We start from the raw sequence: 22,770 nt of genomic DNA on the forward strand, positions 1-22,770 counted from the left end.
GACAGCTCACGCTTCAAAGTGCTCTGAATCTTCAGTTTTAGATGCTTTTTTTCTATTTTTGGGTTTGTGTAATTATAGAGAGGAGATAACCTTAGTATTGTAACAAACAGAGTGACCCCATATATGGATGAACAGTGGAGTGCTACGTTTTCAATGCTAGAAAGCTCAGTTAACTTGTATGGATGCAGTTTATAGATGTATGGACTGTGACAGACTAATAAACTATCTCCTTACTGTTATGTAGGTTTACTGGCCAGAACTGACTTAATGAGACTAAACATGAAGTGCATGAGTTAGTAGTCATTAGTGGAGTAAAGCCCTGTTTGGCCGTGCTGTCAAATATAAACCCAAGTGTGTGGAAATGGCACAGACAGCAACACAGGAAGAGTCAGCTGCAGGTCCACAGGAAGCAGTAGTTTAAATAGGTGCTCTGCACTCAGCTCCAAATAGCAATTCCTGCAACACAGAATAGACTGGCATCATCGCAAGAGGCCCTGGGGCCACAACAAAATAAAAACTAGATTAAAATCCTCGAATTTCACTCACCAAAACTGAAGCACAAACTTCTCAGACTGGCTGTACCTCACATGAAGCCATATTATTTGTCAGGAAATTGCATTAAAATGCCCCAAAAGGCACAAACACTGCAGAGAGGTTCTGTTTTGTGATTCAAGTTAGTGGAGGTAAGTTCCTAGCAGTAGCTGATTGATTCCAATTACAGGTAGCTCTGGCCAAAGTGCCAGGGTCTTAAGTCCAGCATCCAGAAGGATGAGATATAAAAGATCAGCCCTTGTGGAGCTGTGATGAAGGAGAAAACTATCCATAGAGGCTAAAAACAGGCTGTAAACATGCATTTTAATGGACGTCTATGGAGACTGATATGCTTTGGAGCAACCCTCGTGTGCTGGATATCTGTAGGTGGTTTGTCAGTGTGATGCTATGACAAACATTTAAAGAAGATACAGGGCCTCCATGCTAATGTGTGCATGGAAATCTTGCACTGTGCACAAATTAAGTGTCATTTGTATGCAAAACTAACACATAATTGTATTGATTTATAAAACATGCACCGGCCAATGTTCTAAATAAATGCATACTGCTAGGCATGCATTTTTTAAATATAAAGAAACATTAAATCTCAGCAGGGTGCTGCAAGTAGGATGAGGAGAACAACAGCCTGCATTTTATGAAGGTGATTTGTATGAAAGACGAGATCTTTTTGGGATAAAACTTAAAGTTATGACCAGGCAGATTGAACGGGGAGCCCCATGTTGCCGGTCCTGTTCCATCTTTCCTTTGGCACATTGTTAAGGAGCTCCAATTATCCCGAGTGGTCCCACATCGCACATCTCTTCATTTTCAAACCCACTAGCCTTCAGCTTCCACGTCCACCTCCGCAGCTTTGATTTCCCTGCAGGCCAGCGTGCAGTCCTGCTGCATTCGTGCTTCAGAGGCAGGCTTCCCTCGCTTCTTGATGTCACCTCACACATGTAATAAGGAGAAGGAAAATCTGCGCCTCGTCGTACTGTGTCCTTGTTATCCTGAGGTGGTAGAAAATTTCCCCCGCTTTTTAAAATAAGAGGGCTGTGATTGTGAAATTTTCAGTTTTGCTGAATGAACACGAATGAGTGTCCTTGGGTAATAAGCTCTCCAGAAAGAGGAATGCAAGAATTTCCCTTTTCTCTCACAAATGCTAATCGGCAGTGAAGTGAGCTGCTCAAATTCTCCCATTGCCCGTAAAGTCGGGTGAAAAAGAGCGACAACATTTCAATCCAGCTGTGCAGAGAAGAAAAGCATAATCACACTCTGCAGTGGCTTCTGTGTGGAGATGCTGTGAGGAGATAAACACAGCCCCCTCGGGGAAGGTGGGCAGACAGAGACGGATTTGCTTTATCTTCTTAAACAGCGACATAAGTGAAAGGTTGATTTAAGAAGTCTGGAGATAATTAAGACCTCATCCTGATGTCAGCCCCCCTTTTTCTACTAACAAGACAGTAAAGAGCACATTGTGAACATTCACACCTTTATATGTTTTTTATATTAAGCTGCATGCATGTTTTTCTTCTTCTCAAACTGTGCAAACAGCAGAGTTTAATGGGAAGTTGTTTGTGAGTGTGTTTGCAAATCTGATCACACACACCATTTCAGCATAAAAGCTGTGCTGTTGTGTGCTTTTGTCAGACTAAAAGAGATTACCACAGGGATTTACTATACCAGAGTTTTCAGATGATAAGTATGAAAATGGGAATATGAAAAGGTTTAAATTTTTGTATAACATTCACACTTAAAAGGGAATTTTTGTATCGTGGCCAAGATTCCTGAACGACAAGGATGAGGGAAAAAAAGTGAGCAAAAAAACATAAAGAGTGACCACAAAGGGGAGGAAAATGACTTTACTGGGGCACAAAGTCAGTGGAAATAAAGTGACTACAAAGAAAGGCAGTGATGCATCATCTTTATAATAACTGGAGAAATCAGTAAGAGTTTGAGGTTGTTTGGAGAAGCGATTTCCACGTTTTGGCCAAAAAGTAACTGCTGCTTGCTTCACTCTATGTGTAGGAATCATAGTTGGTTATCTTTGTAAGGACATTCATTGATATTAATGCATTAGCGATGTCGCCTTACCCTAATGTTTACCATCACCACATCTAACTCAGTCTAAACCCTCAAACAGGGCTTTGGAGGCTGTGTAAGAAAACATGAGCCAGCCAAAATGTTCTGGCAACATTAAATCAGTCTCATGTTTTCTAAAACACAAAACGATTCTCACACAGCTAGCAGGACATGCTCTTTTTTTGTAGTTTCATGTATTTTTTGTCAGTGAGAAAAGAACTTCAGTCACTGACTCATGCTGTTTGGGATTAACGATTCTTGAGAAAACTGCAACCTTCAATCTGCCTGTTCTGCACAGCCACGCTTTGAACAGTCATAAATGCTTTCAGTGAATGTGTCCTTAAAACTGTCCTCTTTTCAAAATGATTGTCTGCATGTGAAATGTTTATGGGACATCTGTAAATTGTAGCTACAGAAAGAAAAGTTAGACCAGAAACCCAAGGGGTGAAAAATGAACACTGAAGTTTTTATTTGTTTCAACATTTTCCTCCTTCATGAAACTCTGCAGGAGGTGAATGCAGGAGGAAACGTGGTCTACAGCTTTTGAGGAGTTGTGAAATGAACATTTTTTTTTTATTTCACAAAAAACAAGAGCGTAAAGTTAAAGTGCAAACTGCATCCAGGACAGAAACAGCTGCTTCATATTGTTGACAGAACATCGGCTCTTTGCAAGCATCTGCACAGACAGCGTGCTAACACAAAGCTAGCCAAGACCCCAGCTCAGAGGCTGATCTTCAATAAAAGAAGCGGTGAGCAGTCAGGACTGAAGCCTCAGTTTTGTTCTTGTTGTTGGTTTTATGTTCATATGTTACTTTATAAGAAAGATAATGTGTGTGTCCTGATTAGGATAGACCTCTGTGTCATAACTAATCATTATGTGGCAGTGCATTTCAGGTCATGTAACGTTAAAGTAATGTAACGAGTTGTGCAACAAGCTGTTTTTTCTGACAAGTAATTATGTAATGTAATGTAAGAAATGTAACAAGTAATGTGCAATACAGTACTTTTTTTGTGTAATGACCTCAACACTGGTTCTGATTCAGGCAGTTGTATCCAGTTGGGCTCGGCCTTAATTTGAGTCACTGAACTTTTTTTTGTGCATTTTTAATGGAAATATTTGAATATGACCTACTGTGTCGTAGAGACTAGCCAGAAATTAGTGCTTCAGCTTTGGTTAATGAAATTCTAGGATATTATTAATCTGCTCAATAATCAAATGACAACTTGAAACCAGCATGTAAGAAACCCGCGGTTCCTCCAGTGGCTACATCACCTTAAAAAAGTCAGTCAATTCCCACAGACTCCCATGTTAAAACTGCTCATCATTCAAACCATGCCTACAGCTTGGCAACCAAGAATCCTTTTGGTCACCATGGATAGTTTCTCGCTTCATAATAACTGCATAGTGAATAAATATTCCAGGGTCTGGCTGCTTTGATTGAAAAGCAGCGGTAGGTGAGATCTGTTTGCTCAACTTCACCTGTCTTGCTTTAAATCACTGAACTGGACCTCTGGACTCTGTCTGTGGTGCCGGTCCCTTTTGGTGCACTACATATGATAATAGCTGCCACCTGTGCACCTGGTGTGTATTTGCTAGTTTCAGTTGGGTTTAGATTTCTATTGATTTCTTTTTTGCACAAAAGTCTCAGTGAGCCTTTCCAAACTGCTGGCTCTCATACTTCAATTCATTGTGTTATTTATTTTTTTACAGATAAATATTTAGTGTCAGTGGTCTCTTTGTCCTCACCACGAGCTGCAGTATACCAGTACAAGACATTGTTCTGCAACACAATGCACGGTGACAGAGAAAATATTGCAGCTTGGTTGTTTTCTAAAGTCCTTCTTCCAGCCGTCACCTTTAACTGTGTCTGTGTGTAAGAAGCTGAACTTCTGGCACCGAGCTCAGTATAGACAGAACTACACGGACAAGAGGACAAATCCCTAGTAACAGCATTTAGATCACATTTGTTAAGTGGATACAAACAGCATAGCCTGACAATCGTGTCTGCTGAATACAAAACAGCAGCTTACAGTAAAAATGAATGAACCCATTCAAATGCTTCCGAACAGACATACAAATGTACGGCGAAGCCAATTGTTTCTGAGCCGGGGACGTTTTCATTTATCACAAGAAATGATCAGGAGTGAGAGAAAGAAAAAAATGTGGCTGTGAGACTGTTTCTGTTGTGACGGAATGAATGGAGCAGACTTTAGCTGAGGTAAGGGTTTCTGACTGTGGTGATGAATCGGTCGAGGCTTATTATCATTGAACAGTGTGGTGATATAATCTCAGCCTGTCCATAAATCCAATGCTGTGTCCTTGGTTTAAATTTTACTACATGCTACAAAAACTTTTACTGCTGCACAGCGACATATGGTGGTTCGGATTTCTGGATGGTCCATGTGGGGTGCAGCAAAGCATGTGTGAAGTTTACACATAGACTGCATATAAAAGATGGATGTAGCCCCCTTGACGTGTTGGTGAGCTGAGATGTTGCTGTTGCAATTGCCGCTGGAGCTCTTTGAAAGCAAACATCACAAGAACTGGGCGCATCTGAATGAGAAAACCGAGAGAAGTTGCAAGCTTGTTGTCTCTGTAGATCAGCGTCATAAATTATGAAATGAACAGCATGTTGTATTCAGTAAGACATGAAACATAAATGCATCAGGAAAATGTTTACTAATGTCACGGAGCAAGTGTGTTGAGGGTTGTTCTCCCATAAACTTCTATATAACAGCAAGTCTTTTGGTGACCGCTGGAATTGCCCCCTGCTGGTCATTTGAAAGAATGCAGGTTTAAGGCGCTTCACTGTCCAGATATGGAAACTGAGTCCAGCTTTTTTAAGATAAGAATAAACGTTATTGTCTCACATGGGAAATTTGTCTTGGACAAACAGTACTATACGTAGCTGCATTTGCATTATAAAACCCATCAAATATTAAAAGATAATACAATAATTTGCCATGATACAAATCTGGCAAACATACAGGTGCACGACGATGTGGCGCTGGACCTTTTCAAAAGGGCTAAGTCCTTGTTTGAGAGTGCAGTGGATGCTGGGAGGAATGAGAGATTATAGTGGTTATGTACATTCTATGGCAGCTATTCCCATTTTGAAATGTCAAAACATTCCTCAGGCCCTCCGAACCTTTAACTATAACTCTGATCATCAAATAAGCCAACAGAAAAGTATTTCTTTGTCTGTGTGTTTGCATTTAATTTTGGTCTTCTGACGGTGTGCTTGTTTAAAGCTGTTTCTCTGTTAACAGCTTTAATTCTTACAGTGCTTTTCAGTTAATTCCTTCCATTCACAGGATATAGGAGGAGCTCAATATCCAAAACAGATCAGAAAATAAAGAATCATGTTTAATTTTCAAATGCCATAGCTTTGATCCATCGCATGTAAATTTAATGCTTCAATTATTACAAATTTTTGCCAGCTGGCAATAATGTTGGTGGCACAGAGTAGTCTGGAAAACTGTTTCATAATCCATGAAGAGACACAGTTGAACCTTGAACCTGGGTCTTGCAATACATTGAAAACCTCCCTCTCTCTCTATTTTGCTCTCTCTGTCGCTCGCTCAAGTTTATGGATGGAGGGAGCAGGCTGGGTACAGAATACTGAAATTCCATAGGTTGGTTGTTTTCTCAGTTCTCCAAATATTTGCTCTTTCCTGGCCAGAGGGTATAAAGAATGTTTTCACTGCATTTAATTAAAATCCTCTGTTTCCTTCCTTCACAGCCTGCAGAGTAAATATGATTGTTCTGCCTCATTGCCTCACAATCCAAATCGAATCATAGACCCTTAATATTGCTACACTCCTATTTGTTGTTGTTTTTCTTCTTCTCGGTGCAGCAATACCCTCGCTGTCCCCGAAGCGATACATCACACAAAACAGCAGAAGCACAATAAAAACCAGAAAAGGACTGTGGACTGACTCTTCATCCTCTCTGCTGTCTGATGCGAGTTTCCCAAGGCAAGTTGTTTTTCAGCTGCTGGCAACAAAATCCGACTCTTGCTGTTAAAATTGAGGGAAAATAACAGTGGGAAGAGATTCACCTGCGTAATCTCCCCCTAAGATGGCCAGCAGACGCAGCAGTGCTATCCTGTTACTTTCTCTAATCTGGATTCTACCAGCGTGAAATCCTAACAAGTATAGATCTCATAGTTTCTTTTATGAATTATTTCTGCTCTTTTCTACTGTGGAGGGAGACCTGGGGGACCCGGGCTTGTCCAAGCAGGGACATTAATTTTCCTGCAGTAGGCCTACATAGCTTGCAGTCACTCTATTTATACTCCTGCGTGAGTAACCCTGGATAAGATCTTTAAATTTGATGTCACAGCAGCAGATCGGACTGGAGGTTTGTCGAAATCTTCCACCGCAACAAAAAACATCTTCCCTTGCAAATATAACTAGAGATGAGAGCTCAGATGCACAATACCACTGATGCAGTTTCATGCTCATTTGCTCAGAGTTTGAAGCATTAGCGCCTTGGGACGTGAACTCCTTTTATTCTCGTTAGCTCCTTGGCTGGCCTGCTTAGGTTCAGTAACGACTTAAAATGAGATGAAATAGATGCACTCTGCATCTCTCAAAGCCTCAAGGCTCTCAGACAGATGACAAATTCAATGATTTGTTGTGACAGTCCTCGTCTTTTCAATGAAACGGAGGCGAGTTCACACATTCATTCTTACCTGTCTCCAAAACTGAAGTCATTTCTCTGATGCTGAATGATGCTCTTTGTAAAAAATGCAAAAACAAAATCTGTTTTTAGCCAAACGTCTGGTATTGCTTTGAAAATGGTCACTCTGGTTTCTATGGGTTTGACTAATGCTCACTTTAATTAATGCCTCCATTTATTTTATCACTTAATCACTCACATAGTCAGAAAATACGTATAACTAGATCTCAGATACCAAAGGGCTTATTTTAATCTTATTTTCCTACATTTTTATTAGACTTAAGACTGAAAAAAAAGAAAAGAAGGCAGCAAATATGAACATCAGAGAATATGGATCTACAGAGTATTTTTGGGCTGATGTTTGAAGTAAAATAATACCTGATTAACCTTTGTGATATACACTATATCTCCAAAAGTATTAGCTCACCCATCCAAAATCATTGAATTCAGGTGTTCCAATCACATCATAGGCACAGGTGTATAACATCAAGCACCTAGGCTTTCAGACTGCTCCTACAAACATTTGTGAAAGAATGGGTCGCTGTCAGGAGGGAGAATTTCCAGCAACAAATCCAGTTGTTAAAAGTGGAACCAACTGGGAATGACAACAACTCAGCCACAAATTGGTAGGACATTTAAAATCATGGAGCAGGGCCAGTGGATGCTGAAGCACATAGCGCACAGAGGTTGCCAATTTTCTGCAATCAATCACTACAAAGCTCCAAACTTCATGTGGCCTTCAGATTAGCTCAAAAACAGGGCATAGAGAGCTTCATGGAATGGGTTTCCAAAGCTGAACAGCTGCATCCAAGCCTTACATCACCAAGCACGTACAAAATGTTGGATTCAGTGATGTAAAACATGCCTCCATCGGACTCTAGAGCAGTGCAGATGGTACTTCTCTGACGGGACTGTGCCAAGTGTAAAGTTTGGTGGAGGGGGGAGTATGGTGTATGGGGTTGTTTTTCAGAAGGCCCCTTAGTTTCAGTGAAAGGAACTCTTAGTGCTTCAGCATATTAAGACATTTTCGGTAATTTCATCCTCCCAACTTTGCGGTTGGGATTTCATTTTGGTATGGAAACCTAACTTTGAGATGAATTAGAGTGGAGACTGTGAGCCAGGCATTTTCATCCAACATCAGTGTCTGACTTCAAAAATGCACTTATGAAGGAATGGTTAAAAATTCCCCCAAACATTCCTAAACCTTGTGGAAGATCTTCCCAGAAGAGTTGAAGCTGTTATAGTGCAAATGGTGGGCTGACATTCTTTTAAACCCCGTGCACTACCAATCCATAGGGTTTTAAACTTGTCACTCATGTTCATATGTGTTGAATACTTTTGGCAATATAATGTATTACTTAGTTGTGTTTAATAAATCAGGAATAATGTAACTGTACCTTGCTTAAAGTGTCATCAAAACTGAACAAAACTGTGTTTGTTCAGTGTGTTTTGGTGTCATTTTGATTTGTTGTGTATCTCCGTTTTCCAGCCAGGAGCGCTTAGTTTAGCCAGGTTAGAGAGTGTGGGAGCAGGCCGCCACCGAGTCTATTATTCTCCATGTAGACCTGACTTTGACAAACGTTGTCTATCATGGCTTAAACCAGTTTATTTTTGTTTAGAACATGTTTATTTCACATGAGTTGTTTAAATATTATCCAACTATGGCTAAACTACCTTTTTCTCCTCACAGGGTTGTCCTCTGGGGATTTTGTAGGCGTGACGATGGCATGTATAGATTGCATTCTTGGCCGGGTCTAACTTGAAAAAAGGATTTTTCAATCTTAAGGGACTTCTTGGTTAAATAAAGGTGAGATCCAATATAATACCACGTGTTTTCCTGTATACAGCCCCAGGGCACATATACAGATCATAGTAAGGCAGTGAAAGGCCAGATAAATCCAGAGACATACAACTGAAGTAAATCACTTCTGCTGCAAATCTCCTCTGCTCTCCTCTTGCAATCAACGGTGCTGCACACGCTGAGTATTGCTTGTCCAGTGTAATCACAGAACAGTCTCAAAGCACAGGAAGCCTGGATGTGCACTGGAGGCTCAATATGACAGACACTTTTCAGATAAACAGAAAGAGAGGAAAAAAACTGGGGGTAGGTGGCTGTGTAGTTGTAAAAGAACTTTTCTTCAGATTATAATTCAAGTTAAACCTAACACAGTAAAACAGGCTTCACTAGTCTATCAGATTCTTAATGGGTATAATTTTACATTAGCACTGAAAGCACTGGTTTTGATCATGTTTCCCAGTTGCCTTCCTTTGGAGGTTTTCTCGGCATGCCCAGTTGGGAGGAGACGATCCGGTAGACCCTGAAGTCGCTGGAGGGATTATACATCTCATCTCGTCTGGGATGATCTTGGGATCCCGTGAGAGGACTTGGAAAGCACTGCTCAGGAGAAGGATGCCTGGAATACAGTGCTTAGCCCGCTACCACCATGACCCAACTCCGGATTAGTGGAAAAGAATGGATGACAGATTTTTCCAACATACAGCCTTCTGAAACATTGGGATAGCTGCTACGAATTAAAAGACACTACTGTCACTTTGAACAATGATTGGCTGCGCACAAGGCTTTGTATTGACTTGCCCACTGGCAGATAAAGCTGTTTATTGTTTAACAGTGGGGATTTTCTTCAGTCTTGAGCAACTGGGAAAGGACTCAAATCATTTGTTTGTTAGCTGATGCCTCGGGCAGCCCAACTGCATAGGTTTTATGTGCTGAAAAAAAGAAACTGATCTGTAAATCAGATTTAAAATGAAGGCACAATGAAAACAATGACCACAACCACAGAAAGTTAAACTATTAATTTAATTTTAGTGGGAAAGACCACTGGCCGATTGGCCAATTTAATTTAGTTTACCATAATTAAATTAACTGAGAGGTACTCATGTCTTACAGTATTTCTAATTGTATTCATCACACACTGGATCAAAACTGATCTCCAAAAATATCCTATTTTACAGTGCACACTCACACACCTTTGTGACTTATATCTGTTCATGTGCTCATTAATGCAAATATCTAATCAGCCAGTCACATGGCAGCAACTCAGTACGTTTGTTCATTTAGGCTTGTAAAGAGGACACGATCAAGAAGTCTTCCTGAAATTCAAACCAAGCATCAGATTGGGGGGAAAAAGGTGACTTTATTGACTTTGAATGTGACGTGGTTGCCAGATCAGCCCTGTTTATTATATGGATTATCAATAAAAAGTAGTGCTGGTGGTAATTGTGTGAGGGATATCTTCTCGCACATTTTGGGCTTCTTAATGCCAACTGAGCATCATTTAAACCCCATAGCCAGTCCATCCCTTTACAACTGCAGTGTACCCATCTACCAAGGGCCGCTTCAGGCAGGATGATGCACCACATCACAAAGCTCATCTCAAACTGGTTTACTGAACATTACAATGAGTTCACCGTCCTTAAACGGCCTCCACGGTCACCAGAGCTTAATCCAGTAGAGCACCTTTGGGATGTGGTGGAATGGGAAATTAGATTGTGGATGTGTAGCTGACAAATCTGCAGCAAATGTGTGATGCTATCATATCAACATGAACTAAAGGCTCTGAGCAATGTTTCCTTCATGTTATTGAATCTGTTCGATGAAGACTTGAAGCAAACCTGAGGGCAAAAGGGAGGAAATGTGTTAGTAATCATCATCATATCACAGGACAAGTAAGATTAGTCTTTGGTAGCAGCATTAGCGGGATCAAATGTTAGCATGATAGCATAAATAACTTGCATGTAACTACAGAGCTCTCCAAAATGCAGGGACTTCCTGTTGCGTCACTGTTTTCTCTTCTATTCTTTACCAAAGGAGATCAATGTAAAAATCAAGCCAAACTGTCATTAGATGGCAGCCATGCATCAGTGTGTTGCCTCTTTTACTCCTCATTAATTTGCAAGTAATCAAAACCTGCTCAGACATGATTGGACAAAAGCACTTAAAGATGAACGTAAACCAGAAGCTTGAGGGACCAATAATCATCTCCCTTGTCTGCAGATTCTGCACATTCATATGCAGAGCTATGTTTATAGAGATTTATATTAGTGTAACAATGAAAGTCTCTCGCCTTTGGGAGAACACAGGTATTAGCTGTTCAGTGTTACAGTACAGGGTGCGGCACCCCCCTCATGTAGGGAGGAATGGAAACAATATTTACACAATACAAATGATGACCTGGGTCATAACAATCTGCTGAGATTGGGTTGATCTCTTTGTTCTGCATCCCTCACCAAGAACAAATGATTGTTCTTGGTCTTCTTGTCCTACTCTTCGCACATATGCTCTCCCCCCTCATGCTCTGAGATTGTTTCCATCCAGTTTTGCTACCAACCTTCGACTCACTCTTGCTGCACTCTGAACAGTTTTATTGGTTTCTTCCCATAACAATCAACTTGTCTTGTGAACAAAAACATTTTTTTCCATGCATTGCTGCTTCCATTGGTTTTATCTGCAGAAAATTTATAAAAGCAGACTGCAGTGGGTGAAATTTGTCTGCTCTTTTTGCTTGCATATTGTCAAATCAGAGACAACTTGGTGTTCAGCCCCTCTTGTCTGCCTCCGTCAGCCTCGCTTCTTATTGTAGAATCATTCACTCCACATTCGAAAGCAAGAAGCCAAGAGCAGCTGGGAAACCATATTGCGAAAAGTCTATTTTAAAGCTATTACTGATGCTGAATCCTGCTCAGGAATATCATTTCCATCCTCGGTAACTTCGTGTTTCTCTGGTGTCCTAATTTGTGCTATGGAGATATTGCTTGTTTGTCAGCATAATAGGCCACGCAGAGAAGTAATGGCCACACTGCCGTGTAGTTGCATTCTTTCTCTTCTCATCCTTCACTCATTATTCCTCCTCTGGTATGTGCAGCAGCATTAAGGGCCAGGTCTCCCTTCATTGCTGGTCAAATGGCTGCTCTTTCTTCTTCTGTTTCCTTCTCATTGTGGGAGTCGGGGATAGAGGGCAAATCTCCCGGGGAAACAGAATCTAGACCAAAGCCTTCCTTTGCGCCGGCTTCATAATTAAATTGGCAGATTAAATTCTCCCTTATTGTGCAGGATTTAATGAATATTCACTTGGCTTTGGATCGTTTGGGTGATGTGAGCTTTGCTTTAGTTATCACATTGACCCCATCAGACTCCTAACCTCCCTCTGCTCATCAGCTCAGCACTCGCCATAGACCTTTTGACTTAATTGATCCGCACCGTAGTGACACTTTGGTTTCCACTAATATGTGTATTTAAAGGCTGCTTGAGCCATCAATACGGAGTGATTTATCAGCTGACTTGACACTTAGAAATTTCTGGTGAGGCTATGACCAAAAACGCAATAGATGATCATTGGCTATTTGTCCAAACAGATAGGACATATTTCGCTAATAAGTGACCTTTTACTGTCGTTTCAGCAAAGGAAGTAGAATTTGATGGTGTGTTTTCTAAAAATATCTCTTGTGATGATTGGGTCATCAGAGTTTATGACACTGACGGAAGGCAGTCAACATGCAACCAACCAGTTTTAGTTTCTTTAAGCCTGTAGTACGGTGGCCCTGAGAGGCCAAACGGACTGCAACTTAAGAAAACACCAGCAATAAGAAAAATGCTGCAAAAGCACACAAAGCACAACGGAAAATAGAAAAAAAGAAAACAGAAATAGAAAAAACGGGAAGAAGAAAAAACAGATTTCCAAAAGCACAGGGGAAGTGTTTCTGGGGAGACAATAACCAGACGGACCAGTTGTAGGAACCAAAACATGCGAGGTAAGTGTGTTTTAATCTCATGATTCATATAATACTGATGACGGATTATTAGGCTAACAGTTAGGCTAACACACTTACCGCTCATCTTTTCTTTCCTCACAAAACCGACAGATCCTCCACTTCTTTTAAGTGTCTCCCAGCGCAATGCTTAGCATATTTTGGTTCCTGCAACTGGTCCGTCTGGTTATTATCTCCCCAGAAACACTTCCCTTGTGCTTTTGGAAATCTGTTTTTTCCTATTTCTGTTTTCATTTTTTCTATTTCCGTTTTTCTTACTACTGGTGTTTTCTTAAGTTGCAGTCCATTTGGCCTCTCAGGGCCACCGTACTGTAATGACTAACACACAAAAAACACAGGCTTTTATTCATTTTTTAAAAATAACAAAGCAAACAGAGCGCTATTTAGTGACCCCGTCGACTGGAGAAAATATGTATTCCCTGACCGGCTGGGGAGTGGTTGCTGGATGTTAATGACTGATATAGTTGCAAAGAGGGTGGTGTGCTGAAAACCTCCCTGTGATTGCTCTGGTTGCTAGCAGATTATCATGTTTTCCTGTAGTTTGCATGACAGATGGTGAACTATCTGCACTAACTAACCACCGAGCTGTAGTGAAACTCAAAAGAAGCACGCAAGCCGTCAAAAGGTGTGCCATGCTGATGAAACATGTTTCAAAGGATGCAACTTTTACTTGCATTGCACCATCCATAGTTTTGCTGTGACTTAGCAAATACTTGGTGAGTGTTTTCAGCAAGTAGGTGTCTTCCATTACAGCGACAGGTGACCAGGGCAATTGCAAGGAGGTTTTCAGTGCAGCACCAAATACCTTCGTAACCAATTTCATCTAGCAACAGCCAACAGCCTTTGGCAAACATTTGCCAACCGGTCAGCGAGTACAAGTTTTTTTTTTCTAGCATCCAGTGGTTGCCAGGCAGTTGTCAACTGTTCTGTAGGCCTGTGTGATTGAGACTAAAGCAACCCTTCTGGATATGACATTTAAAGGCATATTACTTCCTCTGCTGCACAGATCGTTGCTTTTTAAGACAAATCACTTAGTCCAAGTCCAGCAGCCATTCATGTTCACGGTTCAGGAGCTGTTATATGAAAGAAAGTATTTACAAATGCATTTGAAAGAGCTGATTTAATCAGTACTATTTATATGAATTCACATAATAATTCAATAAAAGGCTCTTCACTTGGACAAGGTCTTATTACTACATGAGTCACAGCTAATGTGTAGGATTACTTTTCTTCTCATGGATTCAAAAAGAAAAAAAAATGTATGGATGTCATGGTGACATCAGTCACTTTGAGTAGAGAATAACTTCAGTATTTTTACATTTGTAGAAAAATCCTTCCTACTTGTAACTATCTCACTGTTTCTGAAGATGGTACTGATTACATTTTCCAGTGAGGCTTCAATACTCCCTTTAGCATTAAGAAACATTTTTCTGTCTTATTGTCCACTGATATCTGTCTAAAAAGGTCTAGTTTCAATTAATGTATTCAACAATAACTGCATGGTTCTCTCAGTGTACTCTGATTCTATAGCGTCTTGCTTGTTATGCTAGCCCTGCGACAGGCTTGGGACTTGTCCAGAGTGCATTCACCTCCTATTACTCATCCCCTTACAGCTGGGATAGTGGAAGAAAATGGATGGATGGATGGATGGATGGATAGAGGGAGAACAAGATTAAGGCTTCCAGCAGTCACTTACAATGGCCAGCTCCCACTCATCTGAGAAGGCCTTCTATAAGATCTTGGTTTGACAAATTAAATCAACAACTTTTACAGAACCTAAAGTGATGCTTGTTTAGCCCCAGTAACAGACCAAAATGTCAAAATAAATTAAAATAATTTGAACTGTTAAAAATAAAATTCTTACATTAAGAAGCGGGAGCCATAATATATTTGGCATTTGCGGATGCATATCGAAAACCTATTTGGATTAAGTGGGAACGGGGTAATTACAAGCAAATCAAACTAAAAAAAAGTCTTTTACCATAAATATAATCTAATTAGCAGCAGACAAATAACTCTAAAAAGACTTCTGAAACAACCCTGCAGTGACAGAGAGATGATTTTGGATTTCAGATGAAGGTAACCGTATGACAAATGAGTGTGTTACCTACCACCCAGAGGAGCAGTAGAAGGAGGAGGACAGGTGGAGGAGAGCTGGGGATATTTTGGGTAGCAACTCCTTTCATGCCATTATCGCTGTCATTTTGATGGTTAGCCATTCATTAGGCTTGTCCGGCAGCTGCCCTGAACCCTTCCACAGTGGCAGCTAATATGTAATGTGATTTCCACTGTGTGAATATGATTATGCTGTGTGACAGACAGAAGAGGGCAGGATGCGAGGGCAGGTGCAGACAAACATGGAGGAGGTCAAGCATAATGAGAAGAGCAACCGGTCCCTCGTCCCGCCAAAGAGGACATTGAAGCTGACAACAACAAGAAGATTTGAGGAATTTGGGCAAAAGACAAACAGCTAAAAATGTCACGAGGAGCCAGCGCTGCATCATCAGAGAGGATCTTTTTGTATGAACCAGTATCCAAGAGCATGGAAACAAGGCTTGTGTCAGGATGTCCTGTCTGGATTTGAGGGTTTCTGACATGCAGAGGAAGCACACTGAGGTAACTGCTGTCGTATCTTAGCCGAAAAACTGCTTAATAGATTCCAGACAGGAACACCATGCAGACACCAGAACTGGAGCACTGTGGGTTTACAAAACATGGAAACCAGTGCATGATAATTCTCAGCTCACTGGTCAAAGATTTGCTATTAGAGCTTGAATATTCAACCAATTACAAGAGATTTTTCTCAATCCAAAGTGAACCAAGTCTACACTTTGCAGTTGTGAAGATGAACTTGGCCAATGACTTCAGGAGTTCAGATGAACTTGGGAGATACCACAACACCTCTCTCTGATTTGAGTTTTACTTTATATTTCTTAATCTCTTAATCTATAAAGTATTTCTTTAAGAAATATTATACATTTTCAGGTTGTCTCTACAAGCTTCTGTTTGTGCTCCATGTGTATGCCTTTTGGATTGTTCTTTGGTTTATTCACCTGCGTGTTTACATTGTTTGGTATGACCCTGGACCATTGTATTAGGGAACCCAGTCACTGAGGGGCACAGCTCATTGTTCTAGTGCTGGTCCAACCCAATTTTTTATATAGCACCAAATCAAAACAACAGTCACCTCGAGGCACCTTAAAATGAAAGGTCTTTGACAAATCAGATATGTGGATCATAAAGAACGAGATTCCCATACCAGACTGGTCAAAGCCTGGGTTAACAATGACCATCATGGGTGTTGTTGACCAGCAGCATGGTGGAGGAAACTGAACTACTGTTGGGCAAAGACGGAAAAGAGCAGAGGGGGAAGGCATGTTCAGAGGCAGTGAGAGAGTAAGGGCTAACAGATTGGTCACACTGTGTTAGTGTTAGGAAAAGAGGAAGGCCTCAGAACAGGTTCATGGATGTAGTGAAGGTGGATATACAGAGGGTTGGTGTGACACAAGAGAATGCTATGGATAGGGTGAGATGGAGTCAGATGACTTAAGACCGCAGCCAATGGAAGAAGAAGAGTACCAGGAGATATGTCTCGTCACCAGATATGTCCCTGGTGACGTGTTTACACTGAAGCTGATGACTCTAGCAAAGGAGGAGGTCAGATGACATATATACAGTGGCTTGCAAAAGTATTCGGCCCCCTTGAACTTTTCCACATTTTGTCACATTACAGCCACAAACATGAATCAGTTTTATTGAACTTCCAGATGAAAGACCAATACAAAGTGGTGTACACGTGAGAAGTGGAACGAAAATCATACATGATTCCAAACATTTTTTACAAATAAATAACTGCAAAGTGGGGTGTGCGTAATTATTCAGCCCCCTGAGTCAATACTTTGTAGAACCACCTTTTGCTGCAATTACAGCTGCCAGTCTTTTAGGGTATGTCTCTACCAGCTTTGCACATCTACAGACTGAAATCCTTGCCCATTCTTCTTTGCAAAACAGCTCCAGCTCAGTCAGATTAGATGGACAGCATTTGTGAACAGCAGTTTTCAGATCTTGCCACAGATTCTCGATTGGATTTAGATCTGGACTTTGACTGGGCCATTCTAACACGTGGATATGTTTTGTTTTAAACCATTCCATTGTTGCCCTGGCTTTATGTTTAGGGTCGTTGTCCTGCTGGAAGGTGAACCTCCGCCCCAGTCTCAAGTCTTTTGCAGACTCCAAGAGGTTTTCTTCCAAGATTGCCCTCTATTTGGCTCCATCCATCTTCCCATCAACTCTGACCAGCTTCCCTGTCCCTGCTGAAGAGAAGCACCCCCAGAGCATGATGCTGCCACCACCATATTTGACAGTGGGGATGGTGTGTTCAGAGCGATGTGCAGTGTTAGTTTTCCGCCACACATAGCGTTTTGTAACATAACCAGATAACATCCCTGGTAGTGTGCTGAAAGACTGAGAGGAGAGGAGGAGGAGAGGAGCTGAAGAATGTCTTCACAGACATCTTTAACACCTCCCTGAGGCAAGCCACTGTCCCATCATGCTTCAAGACTGCCACCATCATACCTGTGCCAAAGAAACCATCCCCAGCCTGTTTCAATGACTACTGCCCCGTGGCACTGACACCCATTATTATGAAGTGCTTTGAACGACTAGTCATGTCACACATCAAATCCACCCTACCTCCCACCCTGGACCCGTACCAGTTCGCATACAGAGCGAAACAATCCACAGAGGATGCAATCTGCTCTGCCCTCCACCCAGCCCTAACTCATCTGGACAAGAAAGACTCATATGTGAGAATGCTGTTCATAGACTTTAGCTCAGCATTCAACACCATAATACCACAACAACTCATCTGTAAACTGGACAGACTGGGCCTCAGCACCTCCCTCTGCAACTGGCTGCTGGATTTCCTCAGCCAGAGGCCTCAAGCGGTGCGTGTGGGCAACAAGGTCTCAAACAGCATCACCCTGAGCACGGGGGCTCCACAAGGCTGTGTGCTCAGTCCTCTGCTCTTCACCCTGTTGACACATGACTGCACACCAACCTACAGCTCCAACCACCTTGTGAAGTTTGCGGACGACACAACGCTGGTGGGGCTCATCACCAAGGGCGATGAGACCCACTACAGGAAAGAGGTTGAGCTCCTGACCACGTGGTGCAGAGACAACAACCTCCTGCTAAATGTTAGTAAGACCAAGGAGATTATTGTCAACTTCCAGAGAGGCCACACCTGTCACCCCCCATTGACCATCGACGGCGCTGCGGTGGAGCGGGTGAGCAGCACCAAGTTCCTGGGGGTGCACATCAGTGAGGACCTCTCCTGGACCACCAACACAGCATGGCCAAGAAAGCACAACAGCGCCTCTACTTCCTGCGCAAACTCAAGCGGGCAAGTGCTCCACCACCCATCCTGACCACATTCTACAGAGGAACTATTGAAGGTATCCTCTCCAGCTGCATCACTGTGTGGGGCGGTAGCTGCACTGACTATAACAGGAAAGCTCTACAACGCATTGTGAGAACAGCTGAGAGGATAGTTGGTGTACCACTCCCCTCCCTGCAAGACATTTACACCACTCGCCTCACCCGCAAAGCCATCACAATTGTCAACGATGCAACCCACCCACTGTCTGTTCAGCCTCCTGCCCTCTGGAAAGAGATACAGAAGTCTCCGCTCCCGCACTACCAGGCTCACCAACAGCTTCATCCACCAGGCTGTGAGACTGCTGAACTCTCTTCCCTCCCGGCTCCCAGCCAGCAGAATCACCAGATTGGCAGAAGTATAGGAAGACAGACTGGACTCTACCCCTCCCACCATCCACTCACACTCTCCAACAAGGAAACACTCTCTGAACCAAGAACTGGAAAACATTCCTGACTGGAAACAACTACCTCTGCATTGCAATTGCACACACCTGCTGCTATATATTTTTAGTATTTCTTTTAGCACTATTTATATTATTTATATTACTATTACTGCTGCTATAGTCTTATGCTGCATTAAAACAAAAACCCCTACCAACCACAACCTGGGACTACCTCAAGTAGACTAGTATACTTCTTTCCAGGGAACACTGTTGGAACACTTTATTTTATTTATTTTTAGGTCTTGTCTATCCTGTTACCTATTTAATATTACCTTATTGTTAGGGCTGTTTTTGTTGTGCATCTGCACTTTATTGTTGTCAATGTCTACGCATGGGACAGTGTGAAACGTAATTTCAATTCCTTTGTATGCCAAGTACATTTGAAGAAATTGACAAATAAAGTTTTCTATCTTCTATCTATCTTCTATCTTCTTTGGTCTCATCTGACCAGAGCACCTTCTTCCACATGTTTGCTGTGTCCCCCACATGGCTTGTGGCAAACTGCAAACAGGACTTCTTGTGGTTTTCTGTTAACAATGGCTTTCTTCTTGCCACTCTTCCATAAAGGCCAACTTTGTGCAGTGCACGACTAATAGTTGTCCTATGGACAGATTCCCCCACCTGAGCTGTAGATCTCTGCAGCTCGTCCAGAGTCACCATGGGCCTCTTGGCTGCATTTCTGATCAGCGCTCTCCTTGTTCGGCCTGTGAGTTTAGGTGGACGGCCTTGTCTTGGTAGGTTTACAGTTGTGCCATACTCCTTCCATTTCTGAATGATCGCTTGAACAGTGCTCCGTGGGATGTTCAAGGCTTGGGAAATCTTTTTGTAGCCTAAGCCTGCTTTAAATTTCTCAATAACTTTATCCCTGACCTGTCTGGTGTGTTCTTTGGACTTCATGGTGTTGTTGCTCCCAATATTCTCTTAGACAACATCTGAGGCCGTCACAGAGCAGCTGTATTTGTACTGACATTAGATTACACACAGGTGCACTCTATTTAGTCATTAGCACTCATCAGGCAACATCTATGGGCAACTGACTGCACTCAGACCCAAGGGGGCTGAATAATTACGCACACCCCACTTTGCAGTTATTTATTTGTAAAAAATGTTTGGAATCATGTATGATTTTCGTTCCACTTCTCACGTGTACACCACTTTGTATTGGTCTTTCACCTGGAATTCCAATGAAACTGATTCATGTTTGTGGCTGTAATGCGACAAAATGTGGGAAATTTCAAGGGGGCTGAATACTTTTGCAAGCCACTGTATTGACACCCTGTCCTCCCTGGAGGAGGAGAGGGTGGATGAACATCAGGTTATTCGTCATCTTTATATACACCTGTAAATGTTTAAGACATTTTAAAACAAAGAAGGGAAGCGTAAAATATCAACAGCATTTATTTTAAGTCCAATCATTTTAAACTGAGTCAGTTGGTTTGTGTGCCTAAAGCTAACCCAGTTCGACCACGTTCCCTTTTAAATCTCGTTACTTTATAACACGGAAAATCGAGACACATCACCCCATCATCACAGAGTGATGATGCGTGTTTGACAAGGCGATAGAGAAAACATAGTCTGAACCTCCCTCCTGCACTCATTCTTTGCTCACACCTTATTTCTGTGCACAATTGACTGCATCGCCATAAAGGCGCCATTATGTGTTGGGGTGATTGATTATTTTCCAACATTATTCTCGCTGCAGCTCAAATTCTTTGTCAGTTGAGTCAAAGAATGGCGTCTTTTCAGCCAACTCTATAACCTTTTGAAGTTAATGGTCAATTCTTTGACAAATATATGGCTGTAACTACACCGTATTGACAAAGGATATTTTTCTGATTGTGGTTCTGCTCATACAGTTTGAAGGGAAAACTTCCAGTACATCTTATTTTACTTAATTGATTTCTTCCTGGTGTTTTAACAGCATCTTCAAAAATAGTCTTTGCTGTAGAGCAATAACACTGTAATAACAGCGCATCTCCAGCTAAGGTTGTGCGAGGGAACAAAATATACGACACCAGCTCTTTTCTGCGCAGTTAGCGGGAAATTCATAACCTCTGCTGTTTCAGATGGCCACAGCAGCCATACATCGTTCCCGTTCTGAACTTTAACAGAACTTGGTGACCCGACATATCTCCTTTGTGAACTTATACTTTAATGATCCCACTGATTATTCTGATTGTCCATCAGAAATCAGCACTTGACCTCTGGAGAAGAGCTGTTTTATTCATGAGGAACGGCGCCTTTGCAGCAGCCTTGTGTTTTGAAGCTGATTTTGCAGATTTATATCGTGCCAGCCACTCCAGGCCACACGGCAGAGCATTAAAGAAACCCCAAAGTTAGAGAATCAAATGTTCCCACATAAATCATACAGTGTTATGAGTGGAAACAGCTCGGGTAAAGTTGAGCAACTGTGGTGAACGCTGAAGAAAATAAATCATTTATCACCTCTAACTGCACCGCTGAACCATGCATTGGTGAAATACAGGAGGTGGGCCCAGGAGTGCTTTGTCACGAAAACAACTCCAGTTTATCGGCACTGGACCACAAACACTCGGCTATAAGGTGCACCGTGAGCTGCAATTCAAATAAAGGTTATGAGTCAGACATGGGGTTAATGGAAGAGCTGTGGTATGAGGCTGACCCGTTACTGTGATTTAATGAACTGTTTTGCCTGTTTTTTGCACTGTTAAAAGGAAACTGTGACATTTTTGCCTCGTGATCTATTATTTTACTCCAGCAGCAACTTGTCTTGAAGAGGAAAACAATAATTTTATCCCAGTTAACAACTTGCTTCTAAATGAGACCAATTTTCTGCAGCAAGCGGCAACTTACTGGAATTGGTTTCAATTAAGGTTTTACCTGAAGACATTCCGCTGGAGGTCATCAATTTGGAAACGTAGCTCCTGCTATGTCTAATGATGCAAAATGATCTTTTTATTTCCCGCACTGTTTTCGCTAACATCTCCTGTTCTCTCTAACTTCTCCTCTCTTCCTACCTGCACTCATCTTCTTTGGTTATATCTGAGGGATCAGAAGGTGCTGCAGATTTATGGCTCCCTGGACTTGACCACTGACCAGTCTGATTCAGCAGATAATTGCTGAGTATGAACCGTTATCAACTGGACAACCAAGGTGATGTGATTTATTACCTAGATTCTCAGGTTAACTTCATCAGGCAAGCTGTCAGACCAAGTGGGATCAAGAGGAGGAGAACAAGGGGAGAGGTGCTGAAATGGTGGTAATGTAAAATTAATCCCTGGAAGGGGGAGTTGTTCAGCTCTCAGTGGTTATAAAGCAATTAAATACATGGATAAAAGCCAGATAGCATGGAAAAGAATGTAAAATTTCTATGTGACAGTGTACCCTACAAATGATAAATTACAAAAGAAAGCAAATGAATAAAATAATCCGCTGAAACGACACAAATCTTAGTGATGTATTCCTCATTTTGTCATCTTGTAAATGACATCATGTTTCTGGTACAAGCAGCTGTAGTAAAAGTGATAAGAAGATAAATTAATTTAGCTATAGCTACAGAACAAACAGGAATATGTTACAGTGTTATATTATCATTTAATAATGAACAAACACCTGAGAATTCACAGTTTGTCCTGCAGTAAAATAAAATATTGCACCAATGCCATGACTTATTTAAATAAAATTATATGCACTGAAGACACATTGAATTGTACTGTACAGTGCTAATTTACCTGATGCTACATTTACATTCATATTTTTTACATTTGTTCACTTTAACTCTTGTTATTGCATTAAGTCCCACTCTGCTCCTTTTTCCATCTCATT

The 22,770-nt window shown here is 41.6% G+C and overlaps 1 long non-coding RNA gene across 1 annotated transcript; it reads left to right on the top strand.

The window, feature by feature from the left end:
* Positions 1-7,808: 7,808 nt before the first annotated feature.
* On the top strand, positions 7,809-10,416 carry LOC102079657 (uncharacterized). Its single transcript, XR_269179.4, has 3 exons — positions 7,809-7,923; positions 8,988-9,104; positions 9,556-10,416. It is a non-coding gene; the product is annotated as an uncharacterized LOC102079657 (long non-coding RNA).
* Positions 10,417-22,770: the final 12,354 nt, after the last annotated feature.

The sequence above is a fragment of the Oreochromis niloticus genome, linkage group LG4 (genome assembly GCF_001858045.2).
Source record: "Oreochromis niloticus isolate F11D_XX linkage group LG4, O_niloticus_UMD_NMBU, whole genome shotgun sequence".
Classification (NCBI taxonomy): domain Eukaryota; kingdom Metazoa; phylum Chordata; class Actinopteri; order Cichliformes; family Cichlidae; genus Oreochromis; species Oreochromis niloticus.